This window comes from Malus sylvestris, chromosome 15 (genome assembly GCF_916048215.2).
Source record: "Malus sylvestris chromosome 15, drMalSylv7.2, whole genome shotgun sequence".
In the NCBI taxonomy this organism is placed as follows: Eukaryota; Viridiplantae; Streptophyta; class Magnoliopsida; order Rosales; family Rosaceae; genus Malus; species Malus sylvestris.
In genome coordinates, this window is record NC_062274.1 from 29108741 (window position 1) to 29131794 (window position 23054).

Genomic DNA, 23054 nt, shown 5'->3' on the forward strand with positions numbered 1-23054 from the left:
ACATAAGACTAGTGTTATTATGAGGAGAGATTACACATAATTTCTAGCTGCTTTGCCTGAATGATCATCTATTCAGTTCAAAGATGGTGATATTGAAGATACCAATAGTCATATATCATGTGGGTTTTCATTTTTGGCTAACATACATAAGGTAGAGGAACCAAAGAATTTCAGAGCTGCATCTACTATTAATCAATGGCAAAAAGCTATGCATGAGGAATATGATGCTCTAAAGGCACAAGGGTACATGGAAATTGGTATTTCCTTCAAGTGATAGAGCTGTGATAAGAAGTAAATGGGTCTATAAAGTGAAAAGAAATCATGATGGGACAGTGTCAAGGTACAAAGCTCGATTGGTGGCATAAGGTTTCAATCAAGAGCAAGGGCTGGATTATTTAGAAACTTTTAGTCATGTGGTTAGACATTCAACTATGAGACTTATTCTAACATTGGCAGCATAATTTAACTGGAATTTAAGACAGTTAGATATTAAAAATACATTTTGACATAGGGAGCTTGAAGAAGAAGTATATATGAAACAACCCTAAGGATTTGTGGATCAAAAGTATCCAAGTCATGTGTGCAGATTAGTAAAATCACTATATGGGTTGAAACAAGCTCCAAGAGCTTGGAATTCTAAGTTTACAAGCTTTCTACCTGCACTTGGTTTTAAAACTTCAATGTCTGATATAACTTTGTCTGTGAAGGTGGATGAAAGTGATGTTATTTTGCTCCTCTTATATGTTGATGATCATTTTAACTGGGTTTAGTATTGAGAAAATTCAATCTATCATTGATAATCTAGCAGATGTGTTTAATTTAAAAGATATGGGAAAATTGACATATTTCTTGGGACTCTAGATTTAGTATAATGCAGATGGGTCTTTGTTTGTGTATTAATCAAAGTACACTAAGGAGTTTTTGAAAAAGGCTAGCATGGAGCAGTGTAAACCAACCTCAACACCTTCCAAACCTCATTCACAGCTACTTACAATTGAAGGAACACCATTATCTGATCCTACACATTATAGGAGCTTGGTTGGGGCTTTGCAGTACCTTACCTTTACCAGGCCAGATATTGCACACTCAGTCAATGTACTGTGTCAATATATGACCAATCCTTCTGAGTCCTATATGTATTTGGTGAAAAGAATTATGAGGTATCTTCAGGGTACATACAACTTTGGGCTGAAATACACTCAATCCTCTAACTTTCAGATCAATGCCTATTTTGACTCTGATTAGGCATCAAATATCAACACAAGGAAATCCATTACTGGTTATGTTGTTTACTTAGGATCCAATCCAATATCGTGGCAGTCAAAGAAATAGGCAACTGTATCTTGAAGTTCCATAAAAGCCGAGTACAAAGCCTTGGAAAACTATGCTGCAGATGTATTTGGGATTCAATCTTTGCTTAAGGATGTACATCAAGTTCTTACACAACCTCCTACCTTGCATTGTGATAATCTCTCAGCTCTGGCATTGTTTTCCAATCCAATGTTCCACTCAAAGATTAAATATTTGGACACGGATTATCATTTTGTTAGGAAAAAAGTTCAAAAGGGGGATTTTCTTGTTCAATACATATCAACAAATGAACAGGTAATAGATGTATTCACTAAAGGTTTACATAGTCCAGTATTCATTCAACATTGTAATAATCTTCATATTGAAGTCTCTGGTGTTGATCCGCAAAGTTCACAGGAGAAAACAGCTTCAAGTGCAGTAGTTAAATAACATAACAGCTTCAACAATTCATCATTGCAGTAATAGCTTATCAGTCTATCCACTCAAGCTGATACATAATTGCAAACACAACTTGGGAGATCCCAGTTCTATTTAAGGAGGGTGTATTAACCAAATAAACTTGAATTAGTTGGGGTTTATCTTCAAAACAATTAGAGTTAGTTAGAGTTAGTTGTAAAGGGTAAAATTATAAATTTGTTCAACATAGTATATATATAAGTAGTGCCCTTGAGACTTAGTGGATTATGATGTAATAATTATTTTTACTCATTCAATACAACTGAAAGGTTTCTCTCTTTTTCTTCATCTCTTCGATTTCTTTAGTTTCTTCATCCCTAAGATTCTATCAATTCTTTAACGTTAGTAACTAGAGGAATCCGGATCCTTGCTGGATCCTTTTTGTGAGGATTCCAGAGATCGTCAGTTGTGTCAGTTCATTGTACATCGTACGATCATAATCATTTTAAATATTTTTATGTAAAATTAAACATAAACAATACCTGACAAAAACTGACTGCATGATGTACGATGAATGGACACGATTCACGGATCCCTAAGATCTTCACCAAAAGGATCTGGAGAGGATCCTGTTGGTTACTAGAGACCCTACACCTTAAAAAATATGTTCCTTGACTTCATTCGAAACCGTACCATAACCCCACTGCTTGCACGCACATTATCGCTCGTAGCTCACATTGAAGACCTTAACAACTCCATGTTCTAACAAAAACGAGAACCTTCTAGACTAGACGCCCAGCCCCACTGGCTTATCGCTCAAATCGAGCTCCACCCAGATTGTCGTCATGGAATCGTCGTTCCCATCGAACAACAACAACATATAGTCGTCGATGTTAAGATTCTCCTTCCACCCCTTAATCACAAAAATGTCGTTGACCGCAATGCAGGCGATGGTCTCTACGCCTTTTACCTTAAGCTTCGCCAACTACTCTATGAATCCTAGGACATGCTTTTGGGAAAAGGTTGGGGTGAAGGCATCAGAGGCGGCAAAGAGGACAACCTTCTTGGATTTGGTGAGCTCTGAGACGATCAAGCGTTTGAACGTCCTCAGCGACGTCGAGGTGGGAAAGGGTTGCTTCAGGATGCTTGTTACCTACGGCGATGGTCACAGAGATGAGTTTAGAGGTGGAGGTGGAGAAGCAGATGAGGGTTTCTAGGTGGGGGAGAAGGGTGTAAGAGATTTTGGAGGAGATAGATTTTTGTGAGAAGATAGATGTTTTAGGTGCAGCCATGGCTATGGAGAAAGTGCAAGATTTGGGGGCTGTGAAGAGCCTTGAGATTGTCAGGGAGGTTTCCATTTTTGGTGGTTTGAGTTTTAGAGTGATAGGGTGAAATTGTTTGAGGGAGATAAAAGAGAGAAGGGTAAGTGTTGGGTTTCTTGGGTTTATTTTTAATTTTTTTAATTTTTAATATCCATATGGGCCCAAGATTGACATGTGGTGCCCAGTCATTGTCCAGATTGGGGTGAAAAAACTTGATGCATGAAATGTTGAAAACCAAAAAATTTCAGTATGGTAACTAAGAATTACTTTAACATTTATGATTACTTGCTCTTATTATGTTTTAGCTATTGTATTTTGGGTGGTAGGTGGGGGTGGGCAAACGGGTCCTAGACACGCAGGGTGGAGCGGGTCCTAGCAGTTCGATCCAGGTTCCGGGCGGTTCCATATATTTGATACACAAAAACAGGACGGGGTAGATCGAGTCTAAATGAATGGCGGGGTGGGGCGGGTACACATTTTTAAGGACATGGGGCCCTTACCCGGACCGTATCCACCGTCTAATAATGGAGATTAACTCTCCACAGCTTAATTCTCACACACACATACACAAACAATTCACACACACAGTTCTGTCAGTTCACCTTCTCTGTTTCTCAATCTCTCATTCCCAGACTGAATCTCCACATCTCAGTTCTCCCTCTCAGATCTGATCGTCGATTCTCAGACTCAGTGACTCTCATCTTTCTCAATCTCTCTTTCTCAAACTAATTGACTCTCCTCCCTTTTGATTCTCAGACTCCCTTTCAAATCTCGATAATTGAGCTCCCTCATGTCTGAAGTCAACTTTGACCACCACCACCAGCTCCTCTCAACTACAACCATCACCTGACGGTCTATCTCACAAAAGGTATTCGATTTTCGGGATTAGGATTGAAAAATAAATTAGGGTTTTCTAGATTTTGGGACTTTGGGTTCTTGATTTGTTGCTTGTGTATGAGTTTTGAATTTGGTTTGCTGCTACTGTATGAATTTCGAATATTTAGATTTTGTGCTATTGGAGAAGATATGATAAAGTTGTGGTGAAGAAAATGGGTGGAGATGTAAAGAGAAGTATGCATATTATGTATGGGTTTTAGATCTACCAGACGGGACAAAGAGCTTTATCACTGGAAATATGTGTTTGGTGCTTTCGTTGCTCCATTACACCAGTAAAAGACAATTGTTGAAACATGCAAAATAAGAACAAGCTACTTTTCTATTAGTTTTACACTTTTACATAAAGAATTAATCTTTAGCCGTGTGTGTTAATTTTTCCATCTGATTCATTTCGAATTTGTTGTTTTTCAGTGTTGGATGTTTGGATAAAGGATTCATGTTATCATTTTGTTGCAGGTAACAACCATAAATGTTAGCAATATTTCCTTGGGTGCCAGTAAGAGAGACATAAAGGAGTTCTTTTCTTTTTCTGGTGATATTGTTTATGTCGAAATGATGAGGTTCGATGATTGATTTAGTTTAATGGATTTATTGTCTTTCATTATCTTTGTCTGAATCTGCCATATTGAATGCTCATGTAGTGATACTTAGCTGTCTCAAATTGAATATGTTACCTTCAATGATGTACAAGGAGCTGAGACTGTAGTTCTCCTTCTGGTAATGCAATTTCTTTGACCATAATGTATCACCTCATCTTTTTGGATGTTTGATGTCATTGCAGATGTGAATGCAGATGTTATTTTGGTTTTAATGTTTTTGTTTTTGTTTTTTTTGGATTTGGTATAGCTCCTGCAATCTGTCTGTGCAGAAGCTTGAAGCTTGAAGAAGCTCTTGTAATTTTTGAAAGCATCTGTGCTGCTGTGCACTGCAGTGCAATTTTATAAAAAATGTATTTTAAAAAAAAAACAAGATTTGGACCTGTGGACCGGCCCCGTACTGGGTCATTAGAAATGAGCCGGGTTAGGTCCGATTCCAAAACTCAAAATCTCTCTACCTAGCTCGGGCCACCCCGTTACAGTTTATAACGGGTAGGGCCAGGTTCCTACAAATTTAGGCCCGGCCTGGCCCAGCCTGTGCCCACCCCTTCATCAATCTGAACCAAACCGATTATTTTTAGTTTTGTTTGATTTGACTAAACCGACTATTTTTTAATTATTAATTTATTCAATTTACACATGTTAATTATTGTAGGTTTTTAGGAGGTTTTACCATAAACATAGTATAAGTCTTAGCATATTATAAGTTGTAATGAAATGTTCTAAAATCTTCACCTATTGGTGCCTAAGCGGGTTGACCACCGCCCCGATTAGGCGTTTGAAAATTAAGAAAGGGTGGCTAAACACTCCTAGGCACCCGCCTAAACCCCCTAGGCCCCCACATAACCCATTTAGACCCGCATAGGCACCCTTTTAGATTGCGACTCTCACTTAGACAGAAAATAGATAACTTTCATTTTGCATTTTATTATTTTAATGAATTGTAAGAGACTTGTTGAATACTTAGATAAAACACATTATCTATCCGTTCCCCTTGTTTTCTTTATGTTCTAATACTTTATTATCTATATGGCATTTTATTTTGTAATTTATGTATCCCAGTGAAAGTATGTATATTTTCAGTATAAGCAGACACTTGTTTATACGATATATAATAAATTTACTTATATCTGCCTGGGTCCTAAGCCCCAGCCTACTACTCGATTTGTGGCTAGCATCTTTTAGAACCTATTACCTATTAATAATTAGGGTATTTATATGTATTTTATGTTTGTTTTGAAGGTATATGTATCATTTGTGTTGATGCACAAAATCAGTAAGGACTTTGGTACAATAGAAAGTGTTAAGTTTGTGACCTTCGCTAGATTGCTCCGGTCACTAGTGTGGATAAGTATGTAAATGGATAGAGACAGGAAAGCAAACACAAGATGTACGTGGTTCACCCAGATTGGCTACGTCCATAGAGTAGAGGAGTTCTCATTAATTGTGAAGGGTTTACACAAGTACATAGGTTCAAGCTCTCCTTTTGTGAGTACTAGTGAATGATTTAGTACAAATGACATTAGGAAATATTGTGAGAGAATGATCTCTATTTATAGAAGAGAGTTTCTAGTTTCATTTTGACATTGACACGTGTCATGTTATGATTGGCTTCTGATGTTGACACGTGTCGCACTATGATTGGCTTCTGATGTCGACACGTGTCGTGCTATGATTGGCCTCTTGGTTGAAGGGAAACTCTTCTAGGTCCTTGACGGTATAACGTTGACCAGTGCTCAGTAACTATCCACAGGCTTATTCTTGAATTGGGCTGGAGAAGATATGATAGGGGAGCACTGTTTGTAACATACTTGACCAATCCCGAAACTACTGAGCACGGATCAACGTTATACCGTGAAGGACCTAGAAAAGTTCCCTCTAACTAGGAGGCCAATCACAGCACGACACGTGTCGACATCAGAAGCCAATCATAGCTTGTCAACATCAGAAGCCAATCACAACATGACACGTGTCAATGTCAGAATGAAACTAGAAACTCTCTTCTATAAATAGAGATCATTCTCTCACAATATTTCCTAATGTCATTTGTACTAAATCATTCACTAGTACTCAGAAAAGGAGAGCTTGAACCTATGTACTTGTGTAAACCCTTCACAATTAATGAGAACTCTTCTACTACGTGGACGTAGCCAATCAGGGTGAACCACGTACATTTTGTGTTTGCTTCCCTGTCTCTATCCATTTACATACTTATCCACACTAGTGACCAGAGCAATCTAGCGAACGTAACAAACTTAACACTTTCTGTTGTACCAAAGTCCTCATTGATTTTGTGCATCAACATTTGGCGTCGTCTGTAGGAACGACACTTATTCCTATTCTCTTCAGCTTTGTTAAGCTGGTTTCCACCATTCGTACTCTCTTTTGACCAGGCATCCTTTTCCAACATGGGGAGCGAAGGAAGCCATAGCAAACGGAATGACACCCTTCTTGCACCTGGTGCGAAGCAACGAAAGAAAGAACAAAAGAAGTTTGCTCTTCAGGCTAAAGTCGATGAGCTGGAGGCTCAGAACAACAAGATAGCGATGAAGAATGAGATCTTCCAAGAGCAGTATGAGAAGGTCTTCGAGATGCTCCACGAGGCTAGATATACTAAAACACACGAGCTCGTCACCCTTGTGGAAGTCAACCATCAACTGGGTGCCCCCTAACACGGAGGGTCATTTGCCCTCAACATGGGTATTTTTGTTGAGGAGTGAGCTACTCATCGAAATGGCGACCAACATGAGACTTCTGTTAACCCAGTTGCTTTGTCCCGAAGCAGGAGAAGTGGAGGAAGATACCTCCTTACAGAAGGAGTGGAAAGATCTAAAGCCGTCTTTCGCGACTGTCGAGACTTCCTAAAGCAACGTCGAGACAATCCCATCCATGTAAGCTTGAAGATCAATAAACCAAGGGTCTATTTAAGACTTGGTCCCCTCTCATGTCCCAGGCCGGCTACCAATTTGGGGAAGGGGCAACAAGTCCTTGAGAAACACGAAGGTATAAGGGACTCAAAGATGTTCCGACAGACATACCTTGGAAGTCAGTACGGCGAGTCCAAGTAAACATCACATGTTCTTGATCAAACCTTCATACTTCCAAGAGGAGATGGAGATTTACGTAAGAAAGCTTCAGTAATACATGACTCCACTCATGACCCTCTTGTCCTACAACTTCTTAAGGAAGTAAACAAGTTGAAGGCCGAACGACAAGCTGAGATACCTGATTGGAACAACCTAGGCCTGGCCCTCTTACAAGAAGGATCCTCGACACCCCTCTCCAAGCAAAGATAAAGCAGAAGCTTGGCTTACAACTCTATACTGGAAAAGAGGACCTGATTGAACACCTTAACCTCTTTGAGTTCACCATGGCATACCGGATGCACACCAACAAAGAGCGATGTCTTTTTTTCCCCTCCACCCTCTCTGGCGGAGCTTTAAACTAGTATTGCTGTCTTCCACCTGAGACGGTAGACTCATTTGAGGAATTGAGGAAACTGTTTGTTTCTCAACACATTTTCCAGACCGATCGCTTGCACTCTGCGGATGACTTGTACACTATTCGTCAGAAGCCAGACGAGTCATTATGTATGTATGCTGGCCGCTTCAGCTATGAGTATTCCAGTTGTGCCAAGGCAGACGACAAGACTGCCCTCAAAACCTTCACGGCAGGCCTACGTGATTGTTTCTTCAAGTACATGATCAATGCCAACACTTGGAAAACTTACTTTGAGGTGATGGCACAGGCTTACAACCATGCCTCTGTCGAGGCAAGGACATATCAAGGGAAACCCCCCACATCCACCCTTTATCAATAAGTAGGGAGTGGAAGCCAGATCCAACCAAATGAGAAGACCTTGACCTTCCAAACGGCATCGGTGCCTCCCCCTGCCTTACTTAATACTTCGCCAAGTCAACAGACATATCAACCTTAGGGCAAAAGGAAAGATTTCCATCCTCACCAGTCTCATTTTAATAAAAGGAGTAAGGGACACTATCGCGATAACCAAGGGAATCGCCACGATAACACCCGCCCCCAAGTAGTCAACACAGTGGGCCAAGCACGTGTCAGGACAAGCCCTACCCCGAGGTATGAGACATACACACCTTTGAACACCATATGCGTGGCCATTTACCCCAGCATAGCACACCTGATACCGAAGCCAAAGCCGAGGCACCCAGATTACAAGCCCATGATGAACACAGGCACATTTTGCTGCTACCACGAGCATAACAGCCATGACGGCGAGAAGTGTATCACCCTTCGTGATCATATTGAAGTTTTAGCGCGTGAAGGAAAAATTGATCGATTCCTCATTCACCTTTCAAGGAATAACCATAACCAATGTCAAGTGAATGTGATATATTTCATAAGCGGCGGCATACCCATATCTGAATCTTCCAATAGGGCCATGAAAAACAGGAAACGAGCTTTAATGCCTGGCCATCAAGTGTTTCACTTGGAAGACATCAGGGGAGGCAAGTATCAAAAGCCTAACTAGGATCCAATATGTTTCTACCTTGAGGAAGAAAGAGGTCTCATCCACCCTCACAACGACTCATTGATCGTGGAGGCTCATATAACCAACTTTGAAGTAAGACGAATCCTGGTAGATACGGGGGCTTTGGTCAATATCATGTTTGCTGAAGCTTTCAGGGCACTTAAAGTAGCTGAACACTTGCTCGATTGCTCGATTTCTCATCTGATAAGCTTTTCTGGTGATATCGTGCAACCTTGGGAGAGCATACACTTACCTTTCACCATTGGTACAATCCCTTACACAGCTACCATTACCACTAACTTCCTGGTGGTTGATTGCCCAACGGCATACAATGTCATCTTCGGACGCACAAGCATCAATGATCTCAAGGCCATGGTATCCACACATATGTTGTTGATGAAATTTCCAATCCCTTATGGCAATGGTTACATCAGAGGAGATCAACTTAGTGCATGATCATGTTACAACACTTCGGTCAAGCAACAACACCTGCATGTGCCTAAGGAAACCTTTTCTATACATGACCAAGTCATAAAAACAAGCCCGGACGAAGCCAAATTGGATCTTCACGGTGGCAACAGTCAACTTGACGATCTTCAAGATGACTCTTTCACCCAGTAAGCACAAACCGTTGAAGAGCTGGAAAAGGTTTTTATATCAAAAGATTATCTAGATCACATGGTGAAGATTGGCACCACCTTGTCACCACCCATTCGGTTAGCATTGATCTCTTTTTTGCAAGAGAACACTGAGGTCTTCGTCTGGTCATACGAGGACATGCCAGACATCTCTCCCGATATCATATGTCATCGCTTGAATATTGACCCTAAGACCAAGCCGGTGAGACAGAAGCGAAGATCTTATGATGCTGAACGATACGAAGCAATGAAGGCAGAAGTTGGAAAGCTCAAAGGCATAGGCTTTGTCCGCGAAGTCAATTACCCAACATGGGTAGCAAATGTGGTCATTTTTAAGAAAAATCCAACCAAAGAAAGTCGCTTGCTCCAAAAGGTCTTGTGGAGAATGTGTGTCGACTACATCGACCTAAACAAATAATGCCTGAAGGATAGCTTTCCTCTTCTTCTCATTGACAGACTTATAGACTCTACGGCAGGGTGTGAACTCCTGAGCTTCATGAATGCTTACTCAAGAAACAACCAAATCCTTATGAACCCTCCGGACCAAGAACACACAGCCTTCATTACTGACAGATGACTATATTGCTATAAAGTCATGCCCTTTGGCCTAAAGAATGCAGAAGCAACTTATCAAAGACTAGTCAATTCAATGTTCGCCAAACAGATTGGGAAGAGCATGGAAGCTTACGTTGATGATATGCTAGTCAAGAGCAAACATGCTGACCAACACATCGCCAACCTATCTGGAACTTTCACCATTTTCAAGAGGTATCGAATGAGGTTAAACCTCAACAAATGTGCCTTCGGCGTAGGCTCTGGCAAATTCTTAGGCTTCATGACAAGCCAACGAGGCATTAAGGCTAATCCCGAGAAGATCAAAGAAATCATCGACATGAAAGAACTAGTAACTTTAAAAGACATTCAGAGCCTTACTGGCAAGGTAGCAGCCTTAATTAGGTTCATCTCTAAGGCCACAAACAGATGTGCTCATTTCTTCAAAGCACTTAAGGGAAGTAAGAAGTACATTACATGGACTGATGAATGTGCCAAGGCATTCAAGAACCTCAAAGACTACATAAGTAAAGCCCCTCTACTATCTAAACCTGAGGTTGGTGACATTCTCATTATCTATCTGTCAGTATCGGCTTCAGCAGTAAGTTCCGTTCTCATTCGAAAGGATGGTAATGTCGAACGGCCTGTCTACTATGCTAGCAAGGCCTTATAAGATGCAGAGACACGATATTCCAACATTGAGAAATTGGCTCTAGCATTGGTCATATCTGCTCGAAAGTTTCGCCCTTACTTCCAAACACACTTCATCATCGTGCTTACCAATCATCCTCTTCGACAGATACTCTAAAGTCCTGACACGTCAGGGTGAATGATAAAATGGGCGATAGCATTGGGTGATTTTGACATCTCCTACCAACCAAAGTCAGCTGAGAAGGGCCAAGCAGTGGCAGACTTCATCGCCGACTTCACATATCTTGTTGACATTGTTTCTACGCCTAAAGAAGTGGTTTCATTACCCTCGGAAGCTCAGAAAATAGAACCAACAGCCCTAGGATAGATTCTATATGTTGATGGCTCGTCTAACCAACAGGGTTGCGGAGCAGGACTAGTCTTTATGACCCCTGACAAAGTGGCGATGGAGTATTCTTTGTTTCAAATTCAAGGTGTCGAACAATGAGGCCGATTATGAATCCCTCATAGCAGGCTTACATTTGGCTAAACACCTTGGGGTTAAACGAATTAATATCTTCGGTAACTCCAAATTAGTGGTTAACCAGGTCACCAACAACTTTGACACTAAGGATAGCTACATGGTAGCATATCTGGCACAAACACAATTGTTGCTCAAGCACTTCCACTACCGAATGCTTTGGCTCGCCTTGCCTCAGCGGTGGAAGACAAGATTAGGAGAAAAATTCAGGTCGAATTGTTGGCATCACTAAGCACCATGGCTGTAGAAGTATGCAACTTACAACAGGGTCCAAGCTAAGCAGATTTGATACAAGGCTACACAACTACTTAGAAAAATTCAGGTTGAATTGTTGGATTACCCTGATTTATAGATTCCTTGTTTATGGCACCCTTCCAAATGATAAAGTCCAAGCAAAACAGATTCGATACAAGGCTACCCGTTACTTGATTATTAATGACCAACTCTACAAGCGGGGTTTTAACCTACCATACCTAAGATGCCTTACGCCAGCATAAGCGAAAATTGTCCTTCGGGAAATACATGAAGGAGTCTGCGGAGATCATGCTGAATCTCGATCCCTAGCATACAAGGCTTTTCACCAAGGATATTACTGGCCAATACTCTACCAAGATGCTATCAGAATATCTCGCTCATGTGATAAGTGTTAACACTACATAACTATTCCTCACTTCCCTATCGAGCTGCTCACTCATATGATTAGCCCTTGGCCCTTTGCCCAATGGGGACTTGATTTGATCGGCCCAATGCCTGCAAGGAAGGGTAAGGTCCGCTATGAAATCGTTGCAGTTGAATACTTCACAAAGTGGGCTGAAGTAGAACCCTTGGCAACCATTACTGAGGTAAAAATAGAAGACTTCGTATAGAAGAACATCCTTTGTAGATTCGGCATTCCCAATGCTATAGTCACTCACAACGGGCGACAGTTCGACAACAATAAGTTCAGGATGTTCAGCTCTAAGTTTAATATTAACTTATGTTTTACCTTCCCAGCTCATCCCTAGTCTAATAGACAAGTTAAAGCCATCAACAAAATAATCAAGCGAACTTTGAAAACCATCTTGGACAAGGCTAAAGGTTGTTGGCCAGAATTTGTACCCCAAGTTCTTTGGTCATACCGCATTTCATATCGGACATCAACAAGAGAAACCCCATTCTTACTTGCCTTTGGTATAGAGGCTGTTGTCCCAGTTAATCTTGAGCAAGCAACGTTCCGAGTCCAGAACTACGTGCAAAGCGAAAATGACAAACAACTTACCCTCAACTTAGATCTAGTCGAGGAACACAGAAACCAGGCTCACTTGAGGAATGTCGCCTACAAGCAGCGCATCTCCAACTACTATGACTCAAGGGTCAAACCTCGTTCTTTCAAATGAGGGGACTGGGTATTGAAGAAAAGATTACCCTGCGACAGAGTCCCGAGTGAAGGAACACTTAGTCCAAACTAGGATGGACCGTTTGAAGTTGTTGGCATCAGTCATCCTGGCTCCTACAAGCTTAGAAGCTTCGATGGCAAGACCCTTGGCCATCCATGGAACGCTAATCACTTGAAGTATTATTACAAGTAAACTCACATTGTACAAGTGTTAAGCTTCAGCCGTTCGGTATCCTATGTAACGAAGACTATTTGGCATGAGTTCAATAAAGATGTGATTTAGAAAACTCGGTCTTAATCCTCTTACATTCCTCGTAATGAAACACTCGGGTTCAAAGCTTCAACATGAATGTTTCCAACATGAAACAAAGTCTATGTCAACAAGACTATACAAATAAACGAACAGCTTCACAGTATATTTGTTCAATCATACATTCCAACACATTCATACATAAGCCAACTATGCTTCGAAAGGGTTCAACATACTTTGTGTCATTCGACACATGCTACAAAGTGCCTCGACACCTTGCCCTTATTCTCACCAACCAGGTGATGAAATGTGAAGAAGGAACACATCTTCATGCCATCAACCAGGTGATGAAATGTACAACCTGTACTCTCCTTCATGCCACCAACCAGGTGATGAAATGTACAACCCGTACTTTCCTTTATGCCACCAACCAGGTGATGAAATATACAACCCATACTCTAATATCATTTGGCAACTTACCACTCATGCCACCAACTAGGTGAAGAAAGAACTCATCTTCATGCCACCAACCAGGTGATGAAATGTGCAACCCGTACTCTCCTTCATGCCACCAACCAGGTGAAGAAATGTACAACCCGTACTCTAATATCATTTGGTAGCTTGCCATTCATGCCACGAACCAGGTGATGAAATATACAACCCGTACTCTCCTTCATGCCACCAACCAGGTGATGAAATGTACAACCCGTACTCTAATATCATTTGGCAACTTGCCACTCATACAACCAACCAGGTGAAGAAGGAACTCATCTTCATACCACCAACCAGGTGGTTAAATGTACAACCCGTACTCTCCTTCATGCCACCAACCAGGTGACAAAATGTACAACCTGTACTCTAATATCATTTGGCAACTTGCCATTCATGCCACCAACTAGGTGAAGAAGGAACTCATCCTGGTGCCACCAACCAGGTGATGAAATGTGATGAAAGATGATGAAAGAACTCACCTTCGTACCACCAACCAAGTGATGAAAGCAACTCACCATTCATTCCACCTACTAGAAGACGAGTGGTACAACTTGTACATGTGAACTCCTAGCATTCACAAATAATAAAAAACCCTCAAGCTTAACAACTCAACTAGGGGAGCACTTATGCCCAACAAGAGTTATAGTCACCAACAAAGTCTTATTGCAAGCCAACAACAACTTCAGTGCATGGCATGCGAAGATTTAGCTATTCAACCATTTTGCATCTGCTTTAAACATTTCCCCTCTGTAACAATGCAAACACTACAACTCTTAGAAAGTTTCACACACTCTTGATCAAGATAGTGTGAAGCAAAACCAATTTATGGTGCCAACCAGAGCTTCATCAAAGGAGTTCAACCACAATTCTTAAAAGCTTCACACACTCTTGATCAAGACAGTGTGAAGCAAAACCAGTTTATGGTGCCAAAAAGAGTTTCATCAATGGAGGGCAACCACAATTCTCAAAATTTTCACACACTCTTGATCAAGACAGTGTGAAGCAAAACCAATTTATGGTGCCAACAAGAGCTTCATCAAAGGAGTTCAACCACAATTCTCAAAAGCTTCACACACTCTTGATCAAGACAGTGTGAAGCAAAACCATTTTATGGTGCCAACAAGAGCTTCATCAATGGAGGGCAACCATAATTCTCAAAAGCTTCACACATTCTTGATCAAGACAGTGTGAAGCAAAACCAATTCACACACTCTTGATCAATACAATGTGAAGCGAAACCAATTTATGGTGCCAACAAGAGCTTCATCAATGGAGGGTAACCACAATTCTCAAAAGCTTCACACACTCTTGATGAAGACAGTGTGAAGCAAAACCAATTTATGGTGCCAACAAGAGATTCATCAAAGGAGGGCAACCACAATTCTCAAAAGCTTCCCACACTCTTGATCAAGACAGTGTGAAGCAAAACCAATTTGTGGTGCCAACAAAAACTTCATCTATGAAGGGCAACTATAACTCGTAGAAAGCTTCATACACTCTTGATCAAGACTATTTGAAGCAAATTCAATTTATATGGTTCGTCCAAACCTTCGACTACTACAAGGTGTGGCTTACATCACAATCTCTTGCTCAATAGTGTAGAAGCAAAATTTGTATATGTTGTCTCTCTAACATTTTCAAATTTCTAGTTTCCCAAAAAGAAAAGGAAATTCAACAAAGCTTCATCAATGGAGGACAACTACAAATTCTCAAAAGCTTTACACTATCTTGATCAAGATAGTGTGAAGCAAAATCAATTCATGGTACCTTACAAAGCTTCACCACAAAAGCTTCATCAACAAAAGCTTCATCAATGGAGGACAACTACAAATTCACAAAAGCTTCACACTATCTTGATGAAGATAGTGTGAAGCAAAATCAATTCATGGTACCCAGCAAAAGCTTCAACTCTAAAGCTTCACCTACAAAGCTTCAACTCCAAAACTTCACCGACAAAAGCTTCACTCGTAAAAGCTTCAACTACAAAAGTTTCACCCATAAAAGCTTCACCAACAAAAGCTTCACTCACAAAAGCTTCACTCACCACAAAAGCTTCACCCACCACAAAAGCTTCACCTACAAAAGCTTCACCCATAAAAGCTTCACCCATAAAAGCTTCACCCTTCACCCACAAAAGCTTCACCCATAAAAGCTTCACAAACAAAAGGTTCACCCACCACAAAAGCTTCACCCACAAAAGCTTCACCTACGAAAACTTCACCTACAAAAGCTTCACACTATCTTGATCAAGATAGTGTGAAGCAAAATTAATTCATGGTATCCAACAAAGCTTCAACCTCAAAGCTTCACCTACAAAGCTTCAACACCAAAGCTTTACCTACAAAGCTTAAAAAAAATATATATATATATAAAAAAAAAATTGCCTAGGCCTCATCTTCTTTGGGCCTAACAACTTTCATAACAAATATATATGAAGGAGAAGTTTTGGGCTACCACTTAGAAAGGAAATGCCTTATTCGTCAACTCCCTCGACCGGAGACTTGGGGGACTCCTACCATATGCTGCTGCACCTTGATACTCGGAAGTCTCATGACCACTCAGTGACTTGGATTTTTCAAGTCTCCAACCGAGAAGTTTTCCTCACTCGGGAAATTAAGGGAGCATTACCTCAACCTACATGCTTCACTCACAAAGCTTCAATATACAAGTTTCACCAAAAGGAAAAATTCAAAGAACTTAGTGAAGAAGGCTTTGGTGTATTTAACACAATAAGTTGGAATGAAGCAAAGCTTATTTATTGATATTTCCGATAAGTTACAAATATGTACATATGCACGAATGAAAATAAACAAACAAGAGGGAGCCTTCATAAAGGTTGCTTAAGAGAAGTCTCAGCAGTTGGCAGAGCCCCAGAAAGAGAAGGCACCGAAGGGTGATCATTCGGAGCCTCAATACTGGGTAGAACCCTAGAAGGAGGAGGCACCTGAGGTTGATCATTTAGAGCTTCATTACGCGGCACAGCCCCAGGAGACAAAGGCAATAAATGCCTTTGGAACAAACCCACAAACTTCTGATGATCAAGTAAAATCTGACCATCAGATTCCTGCAGATGGTCGAGCTTCCTCTTCATGTTTATAGCATAGTCATGTGCAAGCCTGTGCAACTGTTTATTCTCATGCTTGAGCCCTCTGATCTCCTGTTTGAGACTTATCACTTTAGCCGCCAATGATTCAACTTGGCGGGTTCGAGCAAATAGGCGTTGGGCCATATTAGACACAGAACCTGCACACTGAACACTAAGAGCTAGAGAATCCTTAACAGCCAACTCATCAGACCGTTTGGAAAGTAGTCTATTATCTTTGGGAGTGAGAAGGTTCCTGGCCACCACCGCAGCTGTCATATCATTCTTCATCACAGAGTCCCCAACGGTAAGAGGACCAGTAGAGGATAAAAAGGATGGGCGCTATATGTTGTCTTGAGAGGGCATGGTTGCCTCTTCACCAAAGTTCAAGTCAAAACGACGGTTGAATGGGCCAGACATTCTCAGAAATGATGAAGGAAAATGAGGTGCAATAAATCTTTGAAGTAAAAAAATAAGGGGAAAATTCCTACAAGCAATAACTTTCTGAACGTACTTCTTGCATATAATTGGTGCCCCTATAAAAAAAGGGCAACATGGCTGTTGGTTCAAAAATCGAAGAGGCACCACTCTTCGGATTTCGAGAAGCAGATTTTCCTGAGCAAAATATGTCGACAATCCCCACACGCAACATCAGCTTCTCGGGTACCACATATAACTTTGCCAAAGATCTTTGACAAAGTTTAGACATATAAATTTTGAAGGTCCAGCTACCCTACTATTACCTACTAGGGTAAAGGAACAACACCACTGCTTAATAACTGGAAAATCCCTATGTGTGTCAACCTCTGTGCTCTGTGGCAAGGCAGAATGGAAAAAATGCCCAACCTTTACTCACATTCGAGAAAACACTCCTAACAAGATTGCTTGCTCAAAAATCAAAGAGGCACAACTATCCAAATCTCAAGAACTAGACTCCTAACAAGATTACTTGCTCAAAAATCGAAGAAGCACCGCCCTTCGAATCTTGAGAGCCAGACTCCCAACAGGATTACTTGTTCAAAAATCAAAGAGGCACATCTCTTCGAATCTCGAGAGCCAGACTCCCAACAGGATTACTTGCTCAAAAATCGAAGAGGCACTGCTCTTCGAATCTCAAGAGCCAGACTCCCAATAGGATTGCTTTCTCAAAAATTGAAGAGGCACCGTTCTCTGAATCTCGAGAGCCATATCCCCGATAGGATTGCTTGTTCAAAAATCGAAGAGGCACCGCTCTCCGAACTTCGAGAGCTAGATTTCCTTGGATAAAGCTTGTCTGCAATCTTTACACGCAACATCAGCTTTCCAGATACCACAAACCACTTTTTCAAAGTGCTCTGACAAAGTTAAAACACGTGAATCTTACAGCTCCCACTACATTGCTATGACTGAGAAGGGTAAAGGAACATCGTTACCACTCGCTGTTGAGACAATTCTTATAAATGTCAACCTTCATCCTCCACAGCCAGGCAGACTTGCAAATAAAAAAATATGATCAACGTTTCTTCACATCCGAGAGGGCACTCTCAGCAGAGTCTCTCAAAATACTCAGCTTCTTTTCCCCCAATAATACCTCTGCAAACAAGCCATACCAGAGCAAGAGTATCTTATATCATCAGGGTTAAAAGCAAGAGTATTCCATATCATGCTTTTTCCCTGTCTTTTCCTTTGGCTTTGTTCTTACATGCAAGACAAGGAGAAAGAGAGCAATCAGTCAGCACTTAGAATCAAGCTTCCAGTCAGGAACTGACTGCTTGGAACCCTTTGCTTGATTACTTACCTGGCATTGCTCTCGAGTACTCATCTTCAACATCTTATGCTTCCAGAGAAGATACCACATCTCCCTGAGGAACAGATAAAGCAAGTGAGAAGGATACAAGGAAGCATGTGAAGACAAGCGTAACAGAACACGTGCCAATACATCCACTACTTTGTCAACAGCAAAAGTATCCCATATCATCAGGGTCGAACGTACGCTAGATTTGATGGACTTGTTTTGACCCTCAAATTCTTAAGTCGACCTTATACTCTGGAGGAAATTAGAAAACCTTTCATCCCAGTTCAAGAATAAGCCTGTGGAAAGTTACTTCTTCAAAAGCAAAAGTATCTCATATCATCTCTTCTCCTTTTTCTTCTATTTATCCTTCTTGCTGCCTACAAGATAGGGAGAATGAGAACAATCAACCAGAACTTGAAATCAAACTTCTGATTTAGGACTGATTGCTTGGAGCTCTGATTGCTTACCTTGTCTGTCACTTTTTTCGTCAGATCTCCTAGCTCGGCGACTTGGAGGACTCCTACTAAATGGTTTGTATCGCGCTTGACCAAGCCTGAAACTACAAATAAGCTTCAAGTGAAATTGATACATTACCTTGTGCATCTCCACCGGTTAAAGATACCAACCCTGGATGGAGGAAGAGTACTTTCAAAGAAGATGCCACATATACCTATAAGACAGATAAGGCAAGTGAAGACGGTACCACACTTCGGTACTTTGAAGTTTCGTGATTACTCCGCAGCTTGGATCTTGCAAGTCCCCAACCGAGGAGTTTACCTCACTCAGGAACTTAAAGGAGCACTGTTTGTACCATACTTGACCAATCCCGAAACTACTAAGTACAACGTTATACCGTCAATGACCCAGAAGAGTTTCCCTTCAACCAGGAGGCCAATCATAGCACGACACGTGTCGACATCAGAAGCCAATCATAGCGCGACACGTGTCAACATCAGAAGCTAATCACAACACGACACGTTTCAATGTCAAAATGAAACTAGAAACTCTCTTCTATAAATAGAGATCATTCTCTCACAATATTTCCTAATGTCATTTGTACTATATCATTCACTAGTACTCACAAAAGGATAGCTTGAACCTATGTACTTGTGTAAACCCTTCACAATTAATGAGAACTCCTCTACTCCGTAGACGTAGCCAATCTGGGTGAACCACGTACATCTTGTGTTTGCTTCCCTGTCTCTATCCACTTACATACTTATCCACACTAGTGACCGGAGCAATCTAGCGAAGGTCACAAACTTAACACTTTCTGTTGTACCAAAGTCCTCACTGATTTTGTGCATCAACAGCTTGCTAGTACGATATTTCATTTAATTGAAACTTGGTTCTATTTGACTTGATAAAAATTTTATGTTTTGAAAAACGTAATCTTTTGATCGAATTGGGAATGTGAGACGTGTGAATGTTTGGAAGATTAAAATTCTTGAAATGATTGGACTTTATTTATTTATGTGTTAGAATAGGCTTAAACCAACCGAACAAACCGATTAACAATGATTTGATTTGGCTCAGTTTCAATGGTGATATTTGATCAAAACCGTATTCAACAGAACCACTAATTAAATGCTAATTGGTTCGATTATATTTTTGGTGTCAAACCGAACCGTGCCCAACCCTACTGGTTGGCCATAATTCAGGAGTTAAGATGCTAATTTATGCCAAAAACTTATGACAATCGACATTAAGATGAAAAATGGAAAGAAAGATACACTACTTATCTCTCAAACCGATTGAGCAAATGTGTCAACTTCAAAGAAAATTTTGTATGCGGGGCTCGACATTGGCCGTAGGTTCAATCGTATTCCTTCTTCCGGAATTATTTTGGTCTCTTCTCTCTTTCTCATTCCTCTTGCGTTTATGGTAGGGAATTGTCACCTTAAAACGTTGTAGTCGTCATCTTTTGACTCACACACACAACCACTTTGCAGTACATTTGGGATTAATAGGAGTTTCAAGGCATACAAGTTGTCGAATTGTATTAGGTTTGAGTTTAGCCGGTCGACTCTATGACTATATTTCAAATACTGGGAGGATGTGGAGTGGCTACACTATTTTTTGTTCTTTTAGTTTAATTTTGTTTGATGATTTTCAACTAGTTTTGGATTTTCTCTATAGGAGAGTTCTTTCATTTCAGTTTTTGTGTTAGCATGTTGAATCTCTTCCAAACCTATGTGTGTCACAATGGAGACGCTTTGATTTGTTGATTTATTTCACTTGGTGTCCTGGAGTCATGACAATGATTAGATGATGTGATTAGACCAATGGGTATCGCACTCCATATTCCAATATGAATATTTTAAAGTTTTGTTCTCATGTGATCTCCATGTAACACGAGATTTAGCAATTTTAGTGATCCTTTTAATATTGTCATTTCCGGTGAACTGAATTTTCAACAAAGTGTTTGAAGTATTACTCATTATTTTGGTTTGGTTATGCTTTATTGCAATTTTTCATATCTAATGTCATTTATCCAAGGATATATCACACTTCTTCAAAAAGATTATATAGGATTATATATTAATTCTCACAATTTATGTAGTTGCATCAAGTATATATGATGGGGTCCTCATAACCATGTATTTAAGTGAACTCGTCGAATTACAACATTGTTGCCTTGTTGGGTTGTTGGGTTGTTGGGTTGATGATGTTGACATCTAACTGGCGTATCTTTCTAACGTAAGGCCTATCTTCAAGTACGTATGATTGATTTGAACGTATAAATTATGATAACCAACGTAACAATCTTGCGATCAAATAATACATGAACGACTTTGTTACACAATGATGGATCCAAGACATTCTTTTAGTATATATTAAAAAAAAAACATTAAAATTGAACAATACAATTTCAAATTGGATATCCAGTTTAATCAAATAACCTGGTACATGCCTAAATGCAAAGCATATGTTGAGCAGTTGAGAAGAAGGGGTTGGACGAATCCTAAACCCTAAAACCCTAAGGGTGCGTTTGTTGCACCGGACTATCTCGGATTGGACTAGCTTCAAGGACTAAGTTGGACTGTCTTAGTTTAGATCAAGCTCGACTAACTTAATGAAGTGTTTGATACAATGTCGGATTAGGAGCAAAATAATGACAACAAAAAAAAAAAAAAACCATGATCTGTAACAAAATATTCTCATCTAATGAAAGTGAACCTCAACATGAAAGTTTCTGCAGAATTAACCAAATTCTTCAATTTGCTATCCCAGAAAAAGTAGAACTAAATGAAATCCAGCAATTTGCTATCCCAGAAAAAGCAAAACTATTGAAATCATTCAATTTGTTCAACCACTCCAAATTGCTCAAAAGCTCTAATATCCCATAAAAATCAAATCCTTCAATTTGGTATTTCAGATACAACTCACAAATCCAACCCAATTCACATAATCATTTTCCTGATATATGAGAGTTCATCTCCTTCATAAGCCCTCTATTTATTTTCTGCTCAAGTAGTTATTTGAAGATTTGTAGCCGAATAGCTCTTCAATAACAACAACAAATTCCTTCTTGACCTTCCATCAAATACTTTGAAATCCTCTGTAGTTGTAATCCTTTGAGACAAAACGCAGAGTAATCCTGTTCAAAATTCAGAAACCCAATTAGGGATTCCACTCAGAAGGAAAACCGAATCCCAAAAAAAACAAATTGAAACCTAGAAAAATCCAATCCCAAAAAAAATCGATTTAAAAAGCCTGAAAAATCAATTCGAAAACCCAGAAAAAGGAAAAATACTTGCAAATCAGTCTTGCAAACTTGGCCTTTTTAGATTTGTTTGAATTGTTTCTGTCAAACCCAGGTGCAGACTTGTGGGTTCTTGCAGACTTGGAGATCTTTTGGACAGACGAGAGGGAGGTGGGGAGAGACACAGCAAGAGGGCAAGTTCTCAGGTTTAGGGCGAGGCGAAGCGAGGGGAAGCGGGGAAATGGGACTAGCAATCCCCTCATTTCCTAAGGCTCTCGCTAAGCCCAGAAGGATTTAGTCAACACGTGTCTGGCTTAATCCCATTAAACTTAATCCCAGCTTGCACCAAACACAGAATAATAATCCTACCCAAATAGTCCAGTCTAGTGAAACTTAAGGTAGCCAAACAAACACTCCCTAATATGACAATTAAACCTTCTCGTTTAATAGAATAAGGGCAATTGGTAAATTTGGACATGATTAACATTCTTAAAAAGAGGTTGACAAATCCATTATGTCCTTATGCATTCTTCAGTTTATTTCTTATTGTTGATTTTGCTTTGATTGACGAGCAATGCTTCGTTTACCACTATTTATATCATCTTTTTAATAGAGGTAGGACCTATCAACACATGTGGGTCATATCTCTTTAATAGAGATGGTACAAATGATGGTACAAATATAGGGTAAGAGTAGCATTTTTGTGATTGACTCAATCAGACTAAAAGAATGGAGAAGTGCATGAGGATTAAAAGTGAGTTTGAAAATTACTTCCTATAACTTCTTAGAAAATTATAAGGGAAAATTTGATATAAGTCCAATTGAGCCAATGTTAAGAATGGTTCGGTTTATTAAAATAAGTCCAATCCAAGTTTAGGATTAGTTTCTTTTCAATAATTATCATTAATGATAAGATTTATTATACAAATTAAATTTCTTCCTAAATATCTCTTTAATTATTTCTACTTTTTTTTTTTGTTATTTCTTG

General features: G+C 40.0%; 1 long non-coding RNA gene and 1 pseudogene across 1 annotated transcript; both read right to left on the reverse strand.

Annotated features, from left to right (window-relative positions):
- Nucleotides 1–2425: 2425 nt before the first annotated feature.
- Nucleotides 2426–3065, reverse strand: LOC126602892 (peroxiredoxin-2E-1, chloroplastic-like; annotated as a pseudogene).
- Nucleotides 3066–21506: 18441 nt separating this feature from the next.
- On the reverse strand, nt 21507–22393 carry LOC126605259 (uncharacterized). The gene is made up of 2 exons (XR_007616879.1): nt 22118–22393; nt 21507–21961 (listed from the first exon to the last, which is right to left on the reverse strand). It is a non-coding gene; the product is annotated as an uncharacterized LOC126605259 (long non-coding RNA).
- Nucleotides 22394–23054: the final 661 nt, after the last annotated feature.